The following is a 22,441-nucleotide window of genomic DNA, read 5'->3' as shown; positions in this document are numbered from 1 at the left end:
GTGGCAAAGCCAGCTCTGGATCTAGAATAAAGAGGCAAGTGATAATGCTTGGTAAAGGTGTGCACTGAACATCAAGTTGCAGCTTCCAAAATGTCTTTGGTAGGTACTCCTCTAAGGTAGGCAGTAGAAGTGGCAGTTGCCCTGGTGGAATGCGGTCTAATGTTACTAGGTACAGGTTTCCCATGTGTGTAGCAGAACCGGATACAATGTCCTATCCACTTTGAAATGGTCTGCTTTGAAATAGCCTTTCTCTGTGATCCTGCAGCATATGATACAAACAATTGTTCAGTTTTTCTGAAAGTTTTTGTTTTGTCCAAGTAGAAACGTAATTGTCTGTTTTTTCAAGGAGTGTAGAAGTCTCTCCCCTTTATTCTGGGGATTTGGAAAAAAGGTTGGCAAGTGAATTGTTTGGTTAAGAGCCACACTGAATACCACACCTTAGGCATAAAAGAAGGGTTTGTTCTTAAAGAAACCCTGTGTTGGTGAAAAATGATGAAAGGCTCCACTGCCATTAGTGCCTGTAGTTCTGAGACTCTTTGTGCTGAAGTTATTGCCAGAAGCAGAGCAGTTTTCCATGATACATATTTTAAATCTGCTGATTTGGCTGGCTCAAAAGGAGGTAAAGTGAGTTTTTCCAAGACAAAATTGAGGTCCCAAGTAGGTGTTGGTCTTCTCCGGGACAGTCTTATGCTTTTAGCCCCTCTGAGGTACTGCTTTAGCAATGGATGACAGAAAATAGGAGGATCTGTGTTGTAATGAGCAGAGATGGCATTGGTGTGGATCTTAATGGATGAGAAGGATAGTCCTTTGCCCGGCATCTCAGTTAAATATTGTAGTATCTGAGGAATGTTTGGGACAAGAGGGTCAAGACTTTGAGCCTGGTTCCAGGCACAGAATCTCTTCCACTTTTCTGAATAATATTTCCTGGTGCTAGGCCTCCTGGCCTCCAAAATAACATCCATAAAGTACAGTTTTGTACCTACCATAAATGTAGATGTCCGATAGGAATGCATCTGCAGTCCTTACAAATGGGTTGTCCTGTCGTCAGGCAGCCCTTCGGTCAGCCGGATTCCAAAGTCTGGGTCTGGCCTCGGCTGGTGTCGCACTTCACCCGACGTCATAGCTGCAGTTATTCGGGTATAAAGGCATCAGCCGACGCCATTTTCCTCTGTGTTTCTTGCCCCAGATGCCAGGTGCCCTCTAGGAAGGCTAAATTTGGATAAATGCCAATGATTCCAAATAGTAGAGAGCAAACAAAACATAAGCATGTATGTACATATATACAAACAAATACACCATAATAGATTCCCCCAGCTAGCTATAAGATGGGCAAATACCCTAGGAGTACCACAGAGGGAAAAGGAGGGTGGGTAATCCTGACTGCAGATGCATTCCTATCAGACATCTACATTTATGGTAGGTACAAAACTGTACTATGTCCTTCAAGGATGCATCTGCAGTCCTTACAAATGGGTAGAATACCATAGCCAAACTGGGGGAGGAGGAAAAATAAAATTATGGTGTAGTTAAGATCCCTTGCAAAACAGCAGTGGCAAAACCTGCCCGGGATCTAGAGTATAAAGGTAAATTATAATGCTTGGCAAATGTATGCACGGAGCTCCAAGTAGCAGCCTCTAAAATGTCCTTGGTAGCCACTCCTCGTAGGAAAGCTGTGGTAGTGGCTGTAGCCGTTGTAGAGTGAGGCCTGATGTTTTCTGGAGTTTTCTTTCCATGGTAGGAGTAACAAAATCTAATGCAATTTCCTATCCACTTAGAGATTGTCTGTTTTGAAATTGCTTTTCCTTCCATTCCTGTTGCATATGCTACCAGTAGCTGGTCAGTTTTTCTATTGCCCTTGGTCCTGTCCAGGTAGTAGCGTAATTGTCTATGTACATCCAAGGTATGCAACAGTCTTTCTCCCCTGTTCTGTGGGTTGGGGAAGAATGTAGGTAGGTGGATAGCCTGATTTAAAGATACTCTGGAGACCACCTTAGGCATAAAGGTAGGATTTGTTCTCATGGACACTATCTTGATGGAAGATCAGGAAGGGTTGTACTGCCATTAATGCCTGTAGCTCAGATACCCTTCTTGCTGAAGTGATTGCCAGCAGGAAAGCAGTTTTCCATGATAAGTACTGTAATTCTGCTGTTGCTGCTGGTTCGAAAGGAGGAAGTGTCAATTTTTCCAGCACAAAGTTCAAGTCCCATGCTGGCAATGGTGGCTTCCTAGGAGGTTTTACATTTTTGATTCCTCTCAGAAACTGCCTGAGCAGAGGATGTGAGAAGACTGGAGGATCCAAGTTGTATTCTGCTGAAATAGCTGATGCATGAATCTTAATGGAAGAATAGGACAGGCCTTTGTGGAAGAGCTCTGCCAAGTATTCCAGGATGTTGGCTATGTTTACTAGTGACACATCTTCTCCTTTTGCAGTACTCCAAATGAGATATCTTTTCCATTTAGCTGAATAATTTTTCCTTGTTGAGGGTCTGCGAGCCTCCAGGATAATGTCTTTAACCCTTTGGGATAAATTTGGGTTAATTGGTCTTATGCAATGTTCCAGGCAGTCAGCTGCAGAGTTTTCAGGTTTGGATGCAGGATGTTGTAGTTGTTCTGTGTTAACAGCAAGGGAACCAGGGGTAGGGGCCATATTTGTTCCCGAGACATGCTCCTCAGTAATGGGTACCAATGTTGTCTTGGCCAGTCTGGAGCTATCAGAATGATCCTTGGACGGTCCTCTTTGATCTTCAATAGCACCTTGTGCATCAAAGGAAGTGGTGGGAATGCATATGCTGTCAGGTTTTCCAACTGAAAGATAGGGAGTCCACCTTCCAAGCAAGTGGGTGGTACGTCCTTGTGCAGAATTTCTTTAGTTGGTGATTGCGTGGGGATGCAAATAAGTCTATTTCTGGGAGTCCCCATTTTCTTGTAATGGTTTTGAAGATGTCCGGATGCAGCATCCATTCGTGGGCATCCGTGGTAGTCCTGCTTAATATGTCTGCTAGAATGTTTTCTTTTCCTGGTACCAAAATTGCTTGTAACTGAATGTTGTAGCTCAGGGCCACATTCCAGAGGTCCAGTGCCATCCAGCATAGAGGGTACGAATGTGTGCCTCCCTGTTTGTTGATGTACCACATAACTGTGGTGTTGTCTGTCCTTATCATCAATTGACCCTGTCGAAGAAATGGTCTGAATGTCTGAATTGCCAGTTTTACTGCCAGCATTTCCTTTAGATTTATGTGTAGGTGCAGCTGGTCTTGAGTCCATAAACCTTGTATGCACTTGTCCAGCATGTGGGCCCCCCAACCGAGGTCTGAGGCATCCGTCGTGATGGTTTGGCTTGGTTGAGTGCTGTGGAAGGGCAATCCTGTGTTTGATTGACAGGCCTGAGCCCACCATTGGAATTCTTGCTTCAGGCATGGAATTATTGGAATTTGGGTTTCTAGGCTGTGCTTGTGTTGAGACCATAAATTCCTTAGGTACCACTGTAACTTTCTCATATGCAGTTTGGCATGTGGAACCAATATTATGCAGGATGCCATGAAGCCCAAGGCTTGCAGGACTTTTCTTGCTGTTAGATGGTTCTGCTTTGTTAATGCCAAGAAGTAGAGAGGTAGTTGCTCCTGTTTTTCTACTGTTAGGAATGCCATTTGTTTCGATGTGTCCAGCTCTGCACCCAGAAAGGTTATCCTTTGGGATGGTATCAGCCTTGACTTTTTTATATTGACTGTATATCCCAGGGCTTGTAGTAGGTAAATGACCCTTTTCAAGTCTTCTGCTAGCTTGTTTTTGTTGTCCGCTTGTATCAGGCAGTCGTCCAGGTAAGGGTAGATTTGGATTCCCTGAAGCCTGCAATGAGCAATTACTGATGCCAGGCATTTCGTGAACACTCTGGGCGCAGTAGATAAGCCAAAGGGCAATGCTGAGAATTGATAATGCTCTGATCCTGCAAGAAATCTGAGGTATCTTCTGCAATTTGGTCGTATGGGGACGTGCAGGTATGCCTCCTTGAGATCTAGAGTTACCAGCCAAGACTCCTTGCCCAGCATGGGAAGAAGCTGCTGTAGAGTCAGCATTTTGAATTTTGGAACAATGAGGAATGTGTTTAAAGCGGACAGGTCGAGAATAGGTCTCCATTTGCTTTCTTTTCTTGGTACCAGGAAGAGTCTGGAGTAAAATCCCTTTCCTTGCTCCATAGATGGTACCTTTTCCACAGCTCTCATCCTTAATAATTGAGATATTTGTTTCAGAGCTTCTGCCATTTGATTTGGAGGTAGGTTTGGCATTCCTCTCTTCCCTGGTAGAGTATGGAAGTGAAACCTGTAACCTTGGTCTATTGTCTGCAAAATCCACTTGTCTCTTGTGATGTAATGCCAGTTTATTGAAAATAAGGCTAGCTTCCCGCCTAAGGGTGCTTCTAGTTGTTCCCTGGTAGGCGGTGCCAGAGCCAAGTCACTGTGACTGTCCTGTAGTTGTGGTGGTGGCTGTGTCTGTGGCTGTACCTCGCTGGTTGTTACCCTGCCACTGGCGTCCCCTGTAGGCACCCCTGGATTGGCTTCTGCCTCTTGAACGCCTATTCCTGCCTCTCTGAGCTCTGGAGGAGTCTGGAAAGGACCAATTCTTGGAGGGCCAATTCCTGCTAAACCTTGGAGGTTGGACCTGTAAGAAATCTTTCACTGTTTGGACAGATTTTGCCTTCTCTTCCATCTTCTTCAGCACCTGTTGTGCAGGAGAGCCAAACAAATTGATCTTATCCATGGGAGCATCTAATAGTTTTGATTTGACATGGTCTGGTAAGGCCTGCTCTTTTAACCATGCATGCCTTCTGATAACTGTGCCAGTCATGGCTGATCTAAAGGAAGCCTCCAGTGCATCATAGCCGCATTTTAAAGAATGGCTACTGACTTGCTGAATGTTATGTACCATTTCCTGAACAGATTTTTTGTCTAATGGTTCATCTGAGGACAGCTTTTTGGTTAACTGGTCTAGCATAAATTCTTGATACTGGATCATGTGAAATTGACAGTTCAAGGCCCTAGCTGAAAGAGTAGCAGAAGTGTAAGCTTTTTTTACCCCATCTCTCTAAGGACCTGGATTCCCTTTCAGAGGGGAGGGGTTTTTTGGCAGAGGTAGCTGCTACAGCCTTAGGTCCCTGGGAGATAGTCTCGGGATCTGCAAAAGGAGCCTTATACAAATGGTAATGCGTGTCCGGGACCCTGTAGTACCTATCGGGCTTAGCAGGGGCCGGAGGTAGTGAATCAGGAGCAGTACAAGCATCATTAAATGCATCATCTACAACAGAAAGAACTGGAGGTATGGCTAAAGGCCTATGTTGTGGTAAATGCAGAAAGGTTCTAAGCCTTTTTCTGGAGTCTGAAAAATCCTGGCCCTGCCACTGAAATTGTTCCCTCATAGCATGCAAGGTTTCCCCAAAGGAAAATTCCTCAGGCGGAGAGGCAGAAGGGATGGACTCTTCAGCATCAGAGTCTTCATAAGGGGAGAAAGGAGCCTCTGGAGGGTCTGTATTATCTGAATCATCAGAGGAATCATCTGTAGAAACTGGCTCAGGGGGCTCTGCTCTAGGCCTCTTCTCTGGAGGTGGGTGAGAGGCCCTGTCTGGTTGAGGTTGGGAACCCCGGATTAAAGAAACGAGATCCTCTGCTAAACTAAGCATCTGTGAACTAGAGCTAGGCCTGTGAGAGGAGGTCTTAGCAGGCACAGATTTAGTAGCTTTAGCTGCTCTAGCCCTGGCAAAGGCCTTAATGGACATGGCTGTAGGTGGCCTAGCAGCTCCACGTGCAGGGGTTGAAATATCCAAGGGAATAGTGTCAGATAATTCCTGAGAAACTGCAACAGCAGGTGGGATTTCAGAAGCCGATTCCACCAAGTTGGAAGAGGCCTCGGTAGAAGGTAAGTTTTCGGCTGAAGGAAGAACCGCTTGCTCGGTTTCAGCCGAAACCGAGACACTCGCGGTTGGCTTAACCGCGGTTTCGGCCGAAACCGTGGACCACGAGTGTCTGTCCTTTTCCTTGCGCTTTTTAGATATTTGTGTAGTCGGAGGATCAGACGGCATAATATAAGCAAAATCGGAGCCGAAAAAACCCTCAGCAAATTCCGACCAACGTCTAAGCGTCCGTCGGTTAAAAGAAGCACAGGCTAGACAAGCTGCTACGTCGTGGTCTGGGCCTAAACAAGGTAAGCAGTAAGAGTGGAAATCTTTATGAGGTATTTGTTTCCCACAAGTTAAACAGTTATTCACTTTTTCTGACATCGGCTGAGGCAAGAAAGAGTCCCCAACGGGGTACTTAGCTTTTTAGAAGTCTTCGGTAGTAGTAGAAGTATTCGGTAGTAGTAATCTCTGGTTCTGACCGACCGGCACTTGCGAACAGCTTCTGCTTCGGGTGCCACGCGGCAAGAAAGACTGAGGAAAATGGCGTCGGCTGATGCCTTTATACCCGAATAACTGCAGCTATGACGTCGGGTGAAGTGCGACACCAGCCGAGGCCAGACCCAGACTTTGGAATCCGGCCGACCGAAGGGCTGCCTGACGACAGGACAACCCATTTGTAAGGACTGCAGATGCATCCTTGAAGGACATCAGCTTTAGAGAGAGAAGTGTTGCCTGTTTGGCTAATGAATCTGCCATGCAGCCAGGTTTAAGGTTTTGAGCTAACTGTGCAGAATCTGATTGTTTTGTTGAGTCAGTAGGTGTGGAATTTGTGGCAAAATCCAAGGCGGGCCTTGAGTTAAGTTCTTTAAGATTGGGTACCAATGTTGGCGTGGCCAGTCTGGAGCAATCAGGATCATCTGTGGTTTTTCTTGTCTGGCTTTTTGGAGTACTGAAAGGACGGGCAGTGGTGGGAAGGCATAAACTTTTAGGCTTTTTCAGCTGAACGAGAGAGCATCCACTTTCCATGCTTGTGTGCGATAAGCCCTTGTGCAGAATTTTTGTAGTTGGCAATTCAGTGGGGAGTCAAAAAGATCTATGTCCGGGCACCCCCATTTTTGCGTTATCATGCTGAAGACTTGTGGATTTTATTTCCACTCGTGAGGATCCATGATGTTTCTGCTTAAGTCGTCTGCCAAAGTATTTTTCTTTCCTGGCAGGAATTGTGCTAGCAGATGAACTTGATAAGTTACAGCGGTGTTCCACAAAGTCATGGCTTGTCTGCATGGGGTAAGAATGAGTGCCCCCTTGCTTGCTTATGTACCACATTACTGTGGTGCTGTCTGTCTTTAATAATAATTGTCCTGGATGCAGAAGGTCCTTGAAAGCTGTTAGGGCATATTGTACAGCCAAAATCTCTTTTTGATTGATGTGGAGATGCATTTGGTCTGCGGTCCACCTGCCCTGAATACATTTTCCTGCAATGTGTGCTTCCCCAGGCGTAATCCGAAGCATCTGTTGTTAAAGTCTGCCTGGTTGTGGGTAGAGTGAAAGGCTGACCCTTGTTGAGGTGACATGCCTGTGCCCTCCATCGAAACTCCTGTTGTAGGCAGGAAATTAGTGGTATTACTGTTTCCAAGCTGTGAAAGTGTTGAGTCCAAACACTTTTTAGGTACCATTGTAATTTCCACATATGCAGTTTGACATATGGAATTAGTGGTATGCAGGATGCCATGAATCCCAAGGCCTGCAGAATTTTTCTTGCAGGGAGTTGGGACTTTGTTGCCATCAATTGAAAATACTGAGTCAGTTGTCCTGGTTTGTCTGACGTGAGATACGCCATCTGGGCCGTTATATTTAAGCTGGCACCCAGGAATATTATCTCTTGTGAGGGCACTAGTTTTGACTTCTTTTAGTTTACTGTGTACCCTAGGCAAATTAGCAACCTTTTTACAAACGCCAGATGCTGTAGAAGAATGTCCTTGCTCTCTGCTTGAATCAGGCAGTCGTCCAAGTATGGATATATTTGAATTCCTTTTTGTCTGCAAAATGCAATTACTGGTGCCAGGAACTTTGTGAAGACCCTGGGCGCAGTAGATAAGCCAAAGGGCAGTGCAGAGACTTGGTAGTGCATTGAACCAGCTATGAATCTGAGGTATCTTCTGCAATTTTGTCTGATAGGGACATGCAGGTATGCCTCTTTGAGGTCCAAAGTAACAAGCCAAGCCTTCTTGCCCAACATGGGAAGTAGCTGCTGTAGTGTCAACATTTTGAATTTCGGAACATCCTGGTAAGTATTTAGAGTAGAAAGGTCTAATATGGGTCTCCAGGCTTTGTCCTTTCTGGGGACCAGGAAAAGTCTTGAGTAAAATCCTTGTCCTTGTTCCTGCTGTGGCACTTTTTGAATAGCTCTCATATCCATGAGGGCTGTAATTTGTTTTTGTGCCTCTGCCCATTGATTATGTGGCAGGTCTGGCATTCCTTTTAGCCTTGATAAAGTGTGAAAGTGGAACCTGTAACATTGAGAGACAATATTCAGAACCCATTTGTCTTGGGTGATTGCTTGCCAATTTTGTGAAAAAAGTGCTAGTTTTCCCCCTAAGGGAGCTGCCAACAGGGAAGAGCTTGGCATTGGAAGGGGGAAGTCATTGGGACTGTTTCCTGTAAGGTTGTGACATGTCTTCACCTCCTTTTGGGGTTGAAGCACCCCACTGTCTTGGTCTGTTAGAGCCTTGGGGCTGAGATCTGCCTCTTGGGTGTCTGTATCCGCCTCTCTCTGGCCTATCTGACACTGGAAAGGACCAATTCTTTGTAGGCCAATTTCTGCTAAATCGAGGTGGCTGTACCTGTAAGAAATCCTTCACTGTTTGCATAGATTTTGCCTTATCCTCCATTTTCTTTAATACCTCCTCTGCCTTAACACCAAATAAAATATCTAGCTGTAAAGGAGCATCCAATAATTTTGCCTTAACATGATCTGGTAAACTTTGTTCTTTTAACCAAGCATGCCTTCGAATCACAGATCCTGTAACTGCTGCTCTACAAGAAGCCTCTAATGAATCAAAACCACATTGTAAAGTATGTTTTCCCACTTGTTCAGCTGCATGCAATAAATCCTGCATTTCCTTGTAGTCAGGATGTTCTGCACTTGTACTCATTTTCTGTTTTAACTGAGACATTAAATATTGTTGGTATTTAAGCATGTGAAACTGGCAATTTAAAGCCCTCACTGCTAAAGTTGCAGAAGTGTAAACTTTCTTCCCCCATCTGTCTAATGCTCTAGAATCCCTGCCAGAGGGAACTGGATTTTTAGCCGTGGAAGCCTTTACCCCTTTGGGACCCTGGGAAATAGTTTCTGGGTCAGCAGCAGGGTTTTTATAAAGAAATTTGTGAGAGTCAGCAACTCTGTAATACCCGTCTGGCTTGACTGGAGCAGGGGGTAAAGAATCAGGATTTAAACTGGATTCAGAGAACACTCATCCACAATATCCAACACTGGCGGAATAGCAAGGGGCCTGTGCTGAGGCAATAAAAGAAAGTCTCTGAGCCTTTTCTTGGATTCTGAGTAATCCTGGCCCTCCCAATGGAAATGCTCCCTCATGGTATGTAAAGTTTCCCCAAAAGAATAATCCTCAGGAGGAGAGGCTGAAGGAATTGGATTCTTCAGCATCAGAGTCCTCATAGGGGGGTAAAGAGTATCCCTAGTGTGAAGAGGAATCAGAATATATGGAAACCTGGTCAGAGAAATCATAGTCTGTATCCTGCCTAGGCCTTTTAATCAGGAGGGGGACGGGAACCCCTGATCAGAGTAATTAAGTCTTCGGCCATTTTGAGCGTCTGTTTTTTAGGCATGGAGGCCTGTCCAGGTGAATGCTGTACTTGCTTCTTTGTCTTTAGTGGGGTTTTAGACTTGGCTGTAGTTTTAATGGTAAGTTGTGAAGGTCTGAAAACACCCTCAGAAGCCGATGCCTGCTCAGCGGCTCCAGACCCATCTGAAGAGTTAGTCCCCGTAGGCCCAACACCTGGAGTATCCAGAGGCCTAGGCACCTCCACGTGGGAGTCGGTAGCGGCCTGTGGCTCTGAGGTAGCAGGTGTCAGGGGCTGCGAAAGCGCCTCACTGAGATCCAGCGACTGGCCTAGAAAAGGCTTCGTCGTCAGTTTAGGACCTCAGATGCCTGTCCTTATCCTTGTCTCTGCATTCTTTGTGCATTGCGGTCGTCGGTTGTTCTGACGGCATGGTATAATTAAATCTTCGGCCAAAGTAATGGCAAGCAAAATCAAAGCGACGTTTATTGGTGCTTTTGTTAAATCTAGCACAAAACCAACAACTAGTGACGTCGTGATCTGGGCCTAGGCATGGAATACAGTAAGAATGAAAATCCTTATGAGGTATTTGCTTCCCACAAGAAATACAATTATTAACTTTTACTGACATCAGTCTGAGGCAAGAAAAAGTTTCCCCAACGGGGTACTTCGATTTATTGAAGACTTCAGTTCTGAAATCGAATTTCATATCACAGGAGTCGGCCGACCGGCACTTGCAAACTGCTTTTGTTTTGGGAACCGCACAGCAAGAAAGACTGAAGAAAATGGCGTTGGCTCCATCTTATATACCCCTGACACACTGACGTCAGGGAAGAGGCGACAGCAACTGATGCCGGACCAAGACTTTGGAACTCTGGCCGACTGCAGGACTGCCCGACGGCAGGATAACCCAAGTGTAATGACTGCAGCATTGAAACACGATGAACATCTGCTTAAGCAGTGGATGAGAGAAGAGGGGTGGTTCTGTGTTGTAATGCGCTGAAATGGCTGAGGCATGAATTTTGATGGAGGAAAAGGAAAGGCCCTTGTGAAGCATCTAAGTTAAGTATTGAAGAATCTGAGGCAAATTGGGCGTTGCTCTGCCCATCCCTTGTGTTTAGCTCCAGGAACAGAATATTTTCCATTTTTCAGCATAATATTTTCTAGTACTAGGCTTCCTTGTCTCCAGAATGACACCCAACACTTGTTTACTGGGGGATGGTAACAGAAAGATCAGGTAATTAGTCAGGCTGCCAGGTTCAGGGTTTGAAGCTGAGGATGCAGAATCTGGCCCTTCTGCTGGGACAGCAGGGTAGGGGTCTGAGGCAGGTGCCATGGTGCCAGAAGTGACTGCGCAAGAGGGGGTATCAGTGTTGGCATGGCCAGTCTGGTGCAATCAGTATCATCCTTGGTTTGTCCTGTTTGATCTTTAGTAGTACTTTGGAGAGGCAGAGAAGGAAAGGCATAAACCTATAAGAGTTTTCCAGGTGAAGGATAAGGCATCCACTTTCCAAGCTTGTTTGTGGGAAGTCCTTGTGCAGAATTTGTCCAATTGGTAGTTCTGGGGGGAGGCAAACAGGTCTATATCTGGGCTCCTCCATTTGTTTATCAACATGCTGAAAGTCTTTGGTTCCAGTTTCCACTTGTGTGGGTCCATGAGATTTCTGCTTAGTTCTTCTGCCAGTGTATTTAGCTTTCCTGGCAGGAACCGAGCCTGTGGGTGCACTTGGCAGCTCAAGGCTGTGTTCCACAGAGCCATGGCTAGTCTGCAAAGGGGTATGAATGGGTACCCCCTGCTTATGTACCACATAACAGTGGTGTTGTCCGTCTTTACCATTAATTGTCCTGGATGAAGGTGGTCCTTGAAGGCTGTCAGGGCATTCTGTACAGCTAACATTTCTTTTTGATTGATATGCAGGTGCATTTGACTTGGGTTCCATTTGCCCTGAATGCACTTCCCTGCCAGCTGAGCCCCCTCCCCCATGCATAGTCTGATGAGTCTGTTGTTAGGGTTTGGGCGGCAGCAGGTAAAGTGAATGGTAGTCCCTTCTTTGGTGGCAGGCCCCTGCCCTCACCAAAGGAACTCTAACTGTAGGCAAGGTATGATGGGAATCAGTGCTTCTAGATCCTGAGAATATTGACACCATAGGCCTTTTAGATACCATTGTAGTTTCCTCATATGCAGTCTTGCATATGGAATTAGGAGAATGCAGGAGGCCATGAACCTCAAGGCTTGCAGTATTTGCCTTGCAGATAGCAGGGATTTTGTGGCCATTAGTTTAAAGTAAGCTGTCAAATTAATTTGTCTGGCGTAAGGAAAGCGATCTGGGAAGTTGTGTTCAAGCTTGCTCCCAGGAATATAATTTGTTGACAGGGAACAAGATGTGATTTCTTTTCGTTTAAGGTATACCCCAAACCTTTTGTACAACCGCCAGATGATTCAAAAGTATGTCCTGGCTTTCTGCCTGAATTAGACAATTGTCCAGGTATGGGTATATTTGTATATTTCTTTACCTACAAAATACAATGACTGGAGCTACGCACTTTGTGAATACCCTGGGCGCAGTAGATAAGCCAAAGGACAGTGCAGGGAACTGATAGTGCATGTAGCCTGCTTTGAAGCTTAGGTATCTTCTGCAAGATTCCCTGATTGGGATGTGCAGGTAGGCTTCCTTTAAATCCAGTGTTGCCAGCCAGGCATCCTTGCCTAGCATAGGAAGCAACTGGTGAAGAGTTAGCATCTTGAATTTTGGGATCACCAAAAAGGTGTTTAGGATAGAAAGGTCCAGGATAGGATGCCATGAGTTGTCTTTTCTGGGTACCAGAAAAAGTCTTGAGTAGAAATCTTGTTCCTTTTCCTCTTCTGGTACAGTCTGAATAGCCCTTATGCTTAAGACAGAACTTGCTTTTGAGCCTCTGCCCACTGATTTGGGGGTAGATCAGACCAACCGTTTGGGGTTGGTAACATGTGGAAGTGAAATCTGTATTCTTGGGAAACTATTTAAAACCCATTTGTCCTGGGTAATGAGTTCCCAGTTTTTTGTCTGCAGAGCAATCTTTCCCCATAAAGGAGCAGTCAGTTGAGAAGGGCTTGGAAGTTTTAAAGTTAAGTCATTGAGACAGTTTACCATAGGGGGGAGTCTTACTACTGCCTGATTTGGAAGTGCGAGTCCCCCACTGCTTAGTCCTGTGCGTACCTTGGGACTGAAGCCTGGGTGTGTTCTACTGGATCTGGGTTTGGACTGAGAAGGCCTGGAAGAGGAAGGAAAGGACCAATTCTTAGAGGGCCAATGCCTACTAAATCTTGGAGGCTGTACTTGTAGGAAATCTTTTAAACAGTTTGCATAGATTTAGCTTTTTCCTCCATCTTTTTAAGTACTGCTTCTGCTTTGTTGCTAAACAGGCAGTCCTGATGTAAGGGAGCATCCAGCAATTTAACTTTAACATGATCTGGCAAAGATTGCTCCTTAAACCAAGCATGCCTTCCAAGTACAGACCCAGTGACAGCAGCCCTGCAAGATGCCTCTAGTGAATCAAAACCATATTGCAAAGTATGTTTTCCAACTTGTTCAGCAGAATGCATTAAATCCTGAAAATCCATATTTTCAGCACAGTCAGGAATCAAAATCATTTTCTGTTTAAGCAATCCAATAATATGCTGCTGATACTTTAACATATGAAACTGGCAGTTTAAGGCCCTAATGGCCAAGGTTGCTGAAGTGTATACCTTCTCACCCCATCTATCCAGCGCCCTGGAATCTCTATCAGAGGTGGTAGGATTTTTGGCAGTAGTAGCCTTAATGCCCTTGGGTCCCTGTGAAATGGTCTCAGGATCCACAGATGGATTTTTAAAAAGGAACTTGTGAGAGTGAGGACCCCTGTAATACCGATCAAGTTTTCTGAGAGCAGGAGGTAGAGAGTCAGGGGCCAAGCTAGATTCCGAAAAGGCATCATCAACAATGTTCAGTACAGAGGGGATAGGGATAGGCCTGTGTTGGGGCAGGAGTAAGAAATCCCCAAGTCTCTTTTTAGAAGATTAATCCTGGCTTTCCCAGTGGAAATGCTCCCTAAGAGTATGCAAGGTTTCACCAAAAGTGAAATCCTCTGGTGGGGAAGCAGTGGGAATTGTGTCCTCTGCATCAGAATCCTCATAGGTAGATGAAGGTAAATTCTGGTCATCGAGGAAACAGAAATTTCAGAATCCTGATCAGAAGTATCGTAAGCAAATTCAGTCGTAGGTCTCTTAGAAGGGGGGAAGGTTGGTTTCCCCTGATTAAAGTAATAAGGTCTTCAGCCATTCTTATCATTTGTTTTTTGGCATAGAGGCCTGACCATGCGGTCTGGGCATCAGTTTACTAGGCATGGAACGAGTTTTAGGCCTTGATCAAGAAGATGGCAGACCCATCCAAGGTAGATACATCCACAGGTTCCACAGTTGAAGCATCTCGCAGCATACTAGACTCCGAATGGGTCTCAGTAGAGGCCTGCGAATCTGAAGTAGCTGGTATCAGGGGTCTCCGAAAGCGCATCACTGACTACCAGCGAACTGGCGACTAGCTTAGGAGAAGTGTCGTTGGCAGCTTTGGACCTAGGCGGCCTTGTCTCTGTCTTTGCATTTTTTTGGAATGTCGGTAGTTGGGTGGCTTACCGAAGACATATCTGGATAATTGAACAGAGTACCAAAATATTTATAAGCGTAAATATACAGACGACGAATAGTTTGTTGTTTAAATAAGGCACAAAACCGACAGCGAGGTACGTCGTGGTCAGGGCCTAGGCAAAGAATACAGTACGAATGAAAATCTTTAGGAGGTATTTGCTTTCCACAAGAAATACAATTATTGACTTTTACTGACAAGGGTTTAGAGCAAGAAAAAGTTTCCCCAATGTGGTACTTAGCTTTAGTTTTAGACTTCGGTTCTGAAACTCAAAAATGAAAATTTCAGGAGTCTGTCGACCGGCACTTGCGAACTGCTTCTGCTTCGGGCACCGCATGGCAAGAAAGACTAATGTAATGGCGTTGGCTGCATGCTTTATACCCCTGACTACCTGACGTCATGGAAGATGAGACAGCAACCGACACAGGACCCAAGACTTTGATAATCAGGCCGACTGAGGGCTACTGCAAGCAGATAACCCCAAATGTGACGACTGCAACAGTGAAACACGAAGAACATCAGGAACTATGGCTCCTAACAATTCCGTTAGGTCTCTCCAAAAAGCATGGGATGAGGGAAGCTGAGGAAGAATGAAAATGGACAACACAGATGCTTAGTTATGATGAGTACATAACTTTTATATCTGATGCTGTCATTTTCATTTGTTCCTCAACGAATGGGACAGAGTCCCCAGCTACATTAACCATGGGTAGCCATTATGGAAGAATGATCCAGAGAACCACAGAACCAAATGCAGCACTTTTTCTGGAGATGACATCCAATTTTTAATGAGAAATAAAAGCATGAGCTTTAGAGAGCATGTGGCAGCTGCACAAATATCTAGCCCAAAAGGCAGCTGATGTAGCCATCAACCTAGTTGAATGAGCTTTTGGTTGTCTTGGCAATGTTAAACCTCTCAGGGAATAAACACAGGAAATACAATAAGGTCTAGATTACATAGTCGAAGTTCCGTAACTCCAAACACCTAATGGTCAAACCATTATGTTCGAAGTTAGAAAAGTACAGTTTTGTACCTACCATAAATGTAGATGTTCGAAGATCCACATTGCTGCAGTCCTAACACTTGGGTAGTCCGCTGTCCCAGTCGTCCCGAATACCAAAGTATAAGGCTGACGTCGGTCAAGGTGCATTTGTCTGACATCAGGACGTCAGGGTACAAATGCGCATGACCGACGTCATATCCTCAGTCTTTTCTTGCCCCAGATGTCAGAAGACCCTAAAAAGATAAGGCCAAAACCAAAAAACACCAAACACTCCTGTATCTAATATATGTACAATATATACAAATTTACAAAAATAGAACCCCACCCACACAACCACCCCTAAACACAGAGGGGAAGGAGGGAGGTATTGGACTGCAGCAATGTGGATCTTCGAACATCTACATTTATGGTAGGTACAAAACTGTACTATGTTCTTCATCTCACATTGCTGCAGTCCTAACACTTGGGTAGAATCCCAAAGCAGAGGTAAGGGAGGATGGCTAAACTATAATGAAGCAGGAGCTGCCAAAATGCCCTGCAACACAGCAGTGGCAAAACCAGCTCTGGATTTAGAATAGAGAGGAAGGTGGTAATGCTTGGAGAAAGTATGCACTGAACTCCAAAGTAGCTGCCTCCAAAATATCCTTAGTTGCCACCCCCCTTAGAAATGCTGTTGAAGTGGCAGTAGCCCTCGTGGAATGAGGCCTAATCCCAGCTGGAATCTCCTTGCCATGATGGGAATAACAGAATGCAATGCAAAACCCAATCCACTTAGATATAGTTTGTTTTGACACAGGCTTGCCCTGGGAACTCAAAGCAAAAGAAACAAACAACTGCTGAGACTGCCTAAAATCCCTAGTCCTGCTTAAATAATAGCGAACTGCCTGTGTACATCTAAAGTGTGCAAAATCTTTACCCGCTTATTTTGGGGATTTGCATAAAAAGTAGGCAAATGAATAGTTTGGTTTAAAGCCACACTAGAAACCACCTTAGGCATAAATGAAGGATTAGTACATAATGATACCCTATCCTTATGAAAAATCAAAAAAGGCTCAACCGCCATAAGGGCCTGCAATTCAGAAACCCTTCTTGCAGAAGTAATGGCCAACAAAAAAGCAGTCTTCTATGACAAGTATTTCAATTCAGCAGTAGCCGCAGGCTCAAAAGGTTGTAGAGTAAGTTTCTCCAACACAAAATTGAGGTCCCAAGCAGGAGTAGGAGCTCTACGTGGGGGTCTTATATTCTTTGCCCCTCTAAGAAATTGCTTGAACAAAGGATGAGAAAACAATGGTGGGTCACAATCATAGTGAGCTGAAATTGCTGCAGCATGAATCTTAATGGAAGAGAAAGACAAACCTTTGTCCAATAACTCAGTAAGATATTGAAGAGCCACACTCAAATTAGGCTCAGAAACATCCAAATCCTTTGCTGCACTCCAAAATAAAAATCTCTTCCATTTTTCTGCATACACTTTACGTGTACTAGGCCTTCTGGCTTCCATAATCACATTCAAAACTTGTTGAGGAAGTTGAGACCTGCTGTGGTTCAAAACAGAATATGCCAGGCTGTTAGATGAAGAGAGTGAAGCTTGACATTGAGGAAATGACCGTCCCTCTGAGACAAAAGGTGTGGAATTAAAGGTAAAGTCCATGGAGGCTTCCTTACCAGATTCCTCAGTAATGGGTACCAGTGTTGCCGAGGCCAATCTGGAGCTATCAAAATCATCCTTGGCTTGTCTTGTCTGACCTTTAGGAGTACCTTTGGGAGGAGAGGCAGAGGTGGAAAGGCATACACATGAAGATTTTCCCAACTGAACGAAAGAGCATTCACTTTCCAAGCTGTGTGATGAAACCTTTTCGTGCAAAACTTTGGCAGCTGGTGGTTTAGTGGAGAAGCGAACAGATCTATGTCTGGAGTTCCCCAGGACACTGTCAATTGTCGAAATACATGAAGATCCAGTTTCCACTCGTGGGGATCCATGATTTGCCTGCTTAATACATCTGCTAAGGAGTTCTGTGCTCCTGGCAGAAACCTTGCCTGTAGATTTAGCTGCAAGCTGAGCGCAGTCTCCCACAAAATCATTGCTTGCCTGCATAAAGGATAAGAATGTGTTCCCCCTTGCTTGTTGATGTACCACATGACAGTAGCGTTGTCTGTTAGAATCAACACCTGCCCTGGAAGAAGTAACTCCTTGAAAGCCCTTAATGCAAACTGGACTGCTAACATCTCCTTCATGTTGATATGTAGATGCTGTAGTCTGGCAGGCCACTTGTCTTGTATCCACTTTCCATTCAGATGAGCTCCCCAAGCTATGTCTGAGGCATCTGTCGTTAGAATCTGACTCGCCTCTGGCCGGGTCACAGAGAGTCCCTTGTTTAGGTGACATTCCTGAGCCCACCACAAAAATTCCTTTTGAATGCAAGGTATTATTGGAATGACAGTGTCCAAATCCTGGCAGTGCTGTGTCCATACATTTTTTAGATACCATTGCAGCTTCCTCATATGCAGTTTGGCATTGGGAAGCACCAGAATACAAGATGCCATGAACCCTAATGCTTGAAGGACTGTCCTTGCAGTCAGCACGGACTGATGAGATAGTTGATGGAAGTAAAGGGATAGACTCTTTTGTTTGTCCGGGGTTAAAAGGCCATCTGGGCTGCTGTATTCAGTCTCACACCCAGAAAGCACATGTCTTGAGAGGGTACTAGACTGGACTTTATTTCGTTCACAGAATACCCCAGGCATCTTAGCACTGCTATCACATATTCCAGATGCTGAAGAAGCTCGTCCTTTTCTTGAGCCAGAATCAGACAGTCATCCAAGTAAGGATAGATTTGTATTCCTTTTAGCCTGAAAAAGCTACAACTGGAGCCAGAACTTTTGTGAATACTCTGGGCAGTAGATAAGCCAAAGGGCAATGCAGAGAACTGATAATGTGAATTTCCAGCTCGAAACGCAGATACTTCCTGCAACTGAGTCTGATAGGCACATGAAGGTAAGCCTCCTTGAGATCTAAAGTTACCATCCAGTGATCTTTGCCCAGCAGAGGTAAAAGCTGTTGTAACGTCAACATTTTGAACTTGGGAATGTCCAAATAAGTGTTGAGGATAGACAAATCCAAAATTGGTCTCCACGTGTTCCCCTTTTTTGGTACTAGGAACAGGCGAGAATAAAATCCTAGGCCCCTTTCTGGCACAGGAACCGGCTGAATGGCCCCTATCTGGAGCAACAGAGAAATTTGCTTGTGAGCCTCTTTTCTTTGTATAGGAGGAATGTCTGGCATGCCTTTGAATGGAGGCAAGGTATGGAAATAAAACCTGTAACCGTGGTGAACGATATCCAATACCCATCTGTCTTGGGTAATAACACTCCAATTTTCTTTGAAAAGTGCCAGCCTTCCTCCCAAAGGTGCTGCCAGACGAGAAGGCTCTGGCAGTTGAAAAGGCAAGTCATTGGGTCTGCTTACGAAAGGACTGACCCCTGCCCTCACCAGAAGACTGGGCAGGCGAACTGCCTGTTCTAGGCCTAAAAGAACCTTGAGCTCTGCCCCTACCACGTCTAGATCTACCCCTAGACTGAGAATCATAAGAAGGATAAGTCCACCCCTTAGTAGGCCAATTTCTACTAAACTTTGGAGGCTGAACCTGCAAAAAATCTTTAACAGTCTGCATAGACTTAGCCTTGTCCTCCATTTTCTTTAAAACTGTTTCCACAGGCGCACCAAACAACACATCAGATTGTAAAGGAGCATCTAAAATCCTTGTCTTTACATGTTCAGCTAAATTCTGATCCCTCAGCCAGGCGTGCCTGCGAAGAACAGAACCAGTGGCTGCCACCCTCGAAGAGGCCTGTACAGCATCAAAACCACATTGCAAGGAATGCTTACCCACCTGTTCAGAAACATGAACCAAATCCTGCAACTCTTTACACTCAATACCTTCCGCCAGAGCATCTACCTTAGACTTCAATTGTGAAAGGAGATAATTTTGGTATTTCAACATGTGAAACTGGCAATTCAAAGCCCTCATGGCTAAAGTGGAAGAAGTATACACCTTTTTCCCCCATCTATCCAAAGCCCTTGCCTCTTTATCAGAAGGAACAGGATTTTTAACAACAGAAGCTTTAACCCCTTTTGGGCCCTGAGAAACAGTTTCTGGGTCTGCCCTAGGACTCTTAAAAAGATACTTATGAGCTTCAGGCACTCTATAATACCTGTCCGGTTTAACTGGGGCAGGAGGCAAAGAATCAGGGTTCAGGGAAGCCTCTGCAAAAACATCCTCTACCACATCCAGAACAGGAGGTATAGCTAAAGGCCTATGCTGGGGTAGAAACAAAAATTCCCTAAGCCTTTTCCTAGAATCAGAGAAATCTTGACCTTCCCATTTAAAATGCTCCCTCATGGAATGAAGAGTCTCTGAAAAAGAAAAATCGTCAGGAGGAGAAGCAAGGTGTAGAGTCATCTACATCAGAATCAGAATAAGGAGGATACTCCTGCAAGTCTTCAGCCGAAGACTCAGAAGCCTCCGAACACTGCTCAAAACTCTCACGCTCAGGTTCCACCCTAGGCCTCTTATCAGGGGGGGGGTAAAGAACCTCTAATCATAGTAATCAAATCTTCTGCCATTTTAAGCATATGTTTCTTAGGCAGAGACCCTGAAGAACTAGGGGAGAAACCCTGGCCGGCCTCTAGAAGGAGCCTTGGAAACAGAAGGGGAGGGCCTAACCACCTTAGGAAGGGAGGGGAGAACAGCTACCTGAGAAGCCCCTTCAGCCTGGCCTACCTCCTGAGAGGACACATCTTGTAACATTAAAGTCTCTCCCTGAGAATCCAAAGGAACTTCTGGTAGAACCACCGGCTCCACCGAGCCCTCTAAAGAACCGACGTCCGGGACAGACGGTTCTTCTACCCTAGGCTTCGCTGCTTTGTCTTTGCGCTTTTTAGACGAAGCGGGCGTCGGAGCATCCGACGGCATGTTGTAATTACAACGCTTCCCAAAAACTAACCTGGCATGTGCTAATCTTCTCTTAATAGTGCGTTTGTTAAATCTAGCACAAGAGCGACAGCCAACAACGTCGTGCTCAGGCCCTAAGCAAGGTATACACAATGTATGGTAATCTCTATGAGGTATCTGTTTCCCACAAGAAATACAGTTATTCACTTTTTCTGACATCCGGTTAAATACTGAGGCAAGAAAAAACCAAAATATTCCCCAACGGGGTACTTAGCCAACTTTGATTCGGTCTGAAACTCCGACTTCAGAAAATTTCAGAACGCCAACCTGCACTCGCAATACTGCTTCTGCATCGGACCATGCGGCAAAAAAGACTGAGGATATGACGTCGGTCATGCGCATTTGTACCCTGACGTCCTGATGTCAGACAAATGCGCCTTGACCGACGTCAGCCTTATACTTTGGTATTCGGGCCGACTGGGACAGCGGACTACCCAAGTGTTAGGACTGCAGCAATGTGAGATGAAGAACATCTTCGACTACACAAAAAAAAAAAAAAATAAACAAACATACAACATAGCATAGGAAGCAACTGGTGAAGAGTTAGCATCTTGAACTTTGGGATTACCAAAAAAAAAAGTGTTTAGGATAGACAGGTCCAGGATAGGATGCCAGGAATTGTCTTTTCTGGGTACCAGGAAAAGTCTCGAGTAGAAACCTTGCCCCCATTCTTCTTCTGGGACAGGCTGAAAAGCCCTGATGCTTAAAAGAGAGAGAACTTGCTTTTGAGCCTCTGCCCACTGATTTGGGGGTAGGTCTGGCCAACTGTTTGGGGCTGGTAAGGAGTGGAAGTGGAATTTGTATCCTTGGGAAACTATATTTAAAACCCATTTGTCCTGGGTAACGAGTTCCCAATTTTTTGCATGCAGGGCAATCTTTCCGCATAAAGGAACAGTCAATTGAGCAGGGCTTGGAAAGTTAAAAGTTAAGTTATTGAGACAGCTTATCATAGGGAAGAGTCTTACTACTCCCTGCTTTGGAAGTGGGAGCCCCCCACTGCTTAGGCCTGTGAGTACCTTGGGACTGAAGCCTGGGTGTTCTGCTGGCTCTGGGTTTGGACTGAGAAGGCCTGGAAGAGGCAGGAAAGGACCAATTCTTAGAGGGCCAATGCCTACTAAATCTGTAAGGCTGTACTTGCAGGAAATCTAACAGTTTGCATAGATTTAGCTTTTTCCTCCATCTTTTTAAGTACTACTTCTGCTTTGTTGCCAAACAGGCTGTCTTGGTTTAAGGGAGCACCCAGTAATTTAGCTTTAACATGATCTGGCAAAGATTGCTCCTTAAGCCAAGCATGCCTTCTAAGTACAGACCCAGTGACAGCAGCCCTGAAAGATGCCTCTAATGAATCAAAACCACATTGCAAAGTATGTTTTCCAACTTTTTCAGCAGAATGCATTAAATCCTGTAATTCTTTATTTTCAGCACAGTCAGGAATCAACATCATTTTCTGTTTAAGCAATCCATTAATATGCTGCTGATACTTTAACATATGAAACTGGCAGTTTAAGGCCTAATGGCCAAGGTTGCAGAAGTGTATACCTTCTTACCCCATCTATCCAGCACCCTGGAAGAGGGGGTAGGATTTTTGGCAGTAGTAACCTTAATGCCCTTGGGACCCTGTGAACTGCTCTCAGGATCCACAGTAGGATTTTTAAAGAGGAACCTGTGAGAGTCAGGTACCCAGTAATACCTATCAGTTTTTCTGGGAGCAGGAGGTAAAGTGCCTGGGGCAAGGCGAGATTCCAAGAAGGCATCATATACAATGTCCAGTGCAGGAGGGATAGCTAAAGGCCTGTGTTGAGGCAGGAGTAAAAATTCCCTAAGCCTCTTTTTGGAGTCAGAGTAATCCTGGCTTTCCCAGAGGAAATGCTCCCTAAGAGTATGCAAGGTTTCACCAAACGAGAAATCCTCTGGGGAGAAGCAGAGGGAATGGAGTCCTCTGCATCAAAATCCTCATAGGTAGATAAGGACAAATCCTGGTCATCAGAGATAACAGAAATTTCAGAATCCTGATCAGAAAATTTAGAAGGAAAATCAGTCCTAGGTCTCTTAGAGGGGGAAGGGTGGCCTCCCCTGATT

At 45.0% G+C, this 22,441-nt stretch overlaps 1 protein-coding gene across 1 annotated transcript in view; it reads right to left on the bottom strand.

The window, feature by feature from the left end:
* The window catches only part of TNPO1 (transportin 1), a 3,819,238-nt gene that overhangs the window by 3,344,592 nt on the left and 452,205 nt on the right, over positions 1–22,441 (bottom strand). The window lies entirely within an intron of this gene.

The sequence above is a fragment of the Protopterus annectens genome, chromosome 2.part2 (genome assembly GCF_019279795.1).
Source record: "Protopterus annectens isolate FY-2018-M chromosome 2.part2, PAN1.0, whole genome shotgun sequence".
In the NCBI taxonomy this organism is placed as follows: domain Eukaryota; kingdom Metazoa; phylum Chordata; order Ceratodontiformes; family Protopteridae; genus Protopterus; species Protopterus annectens.
Note: the sequence above shows the minus strand (reverse complement) of the source record. Positions and strands in the feature narration are given on the sequence as shown.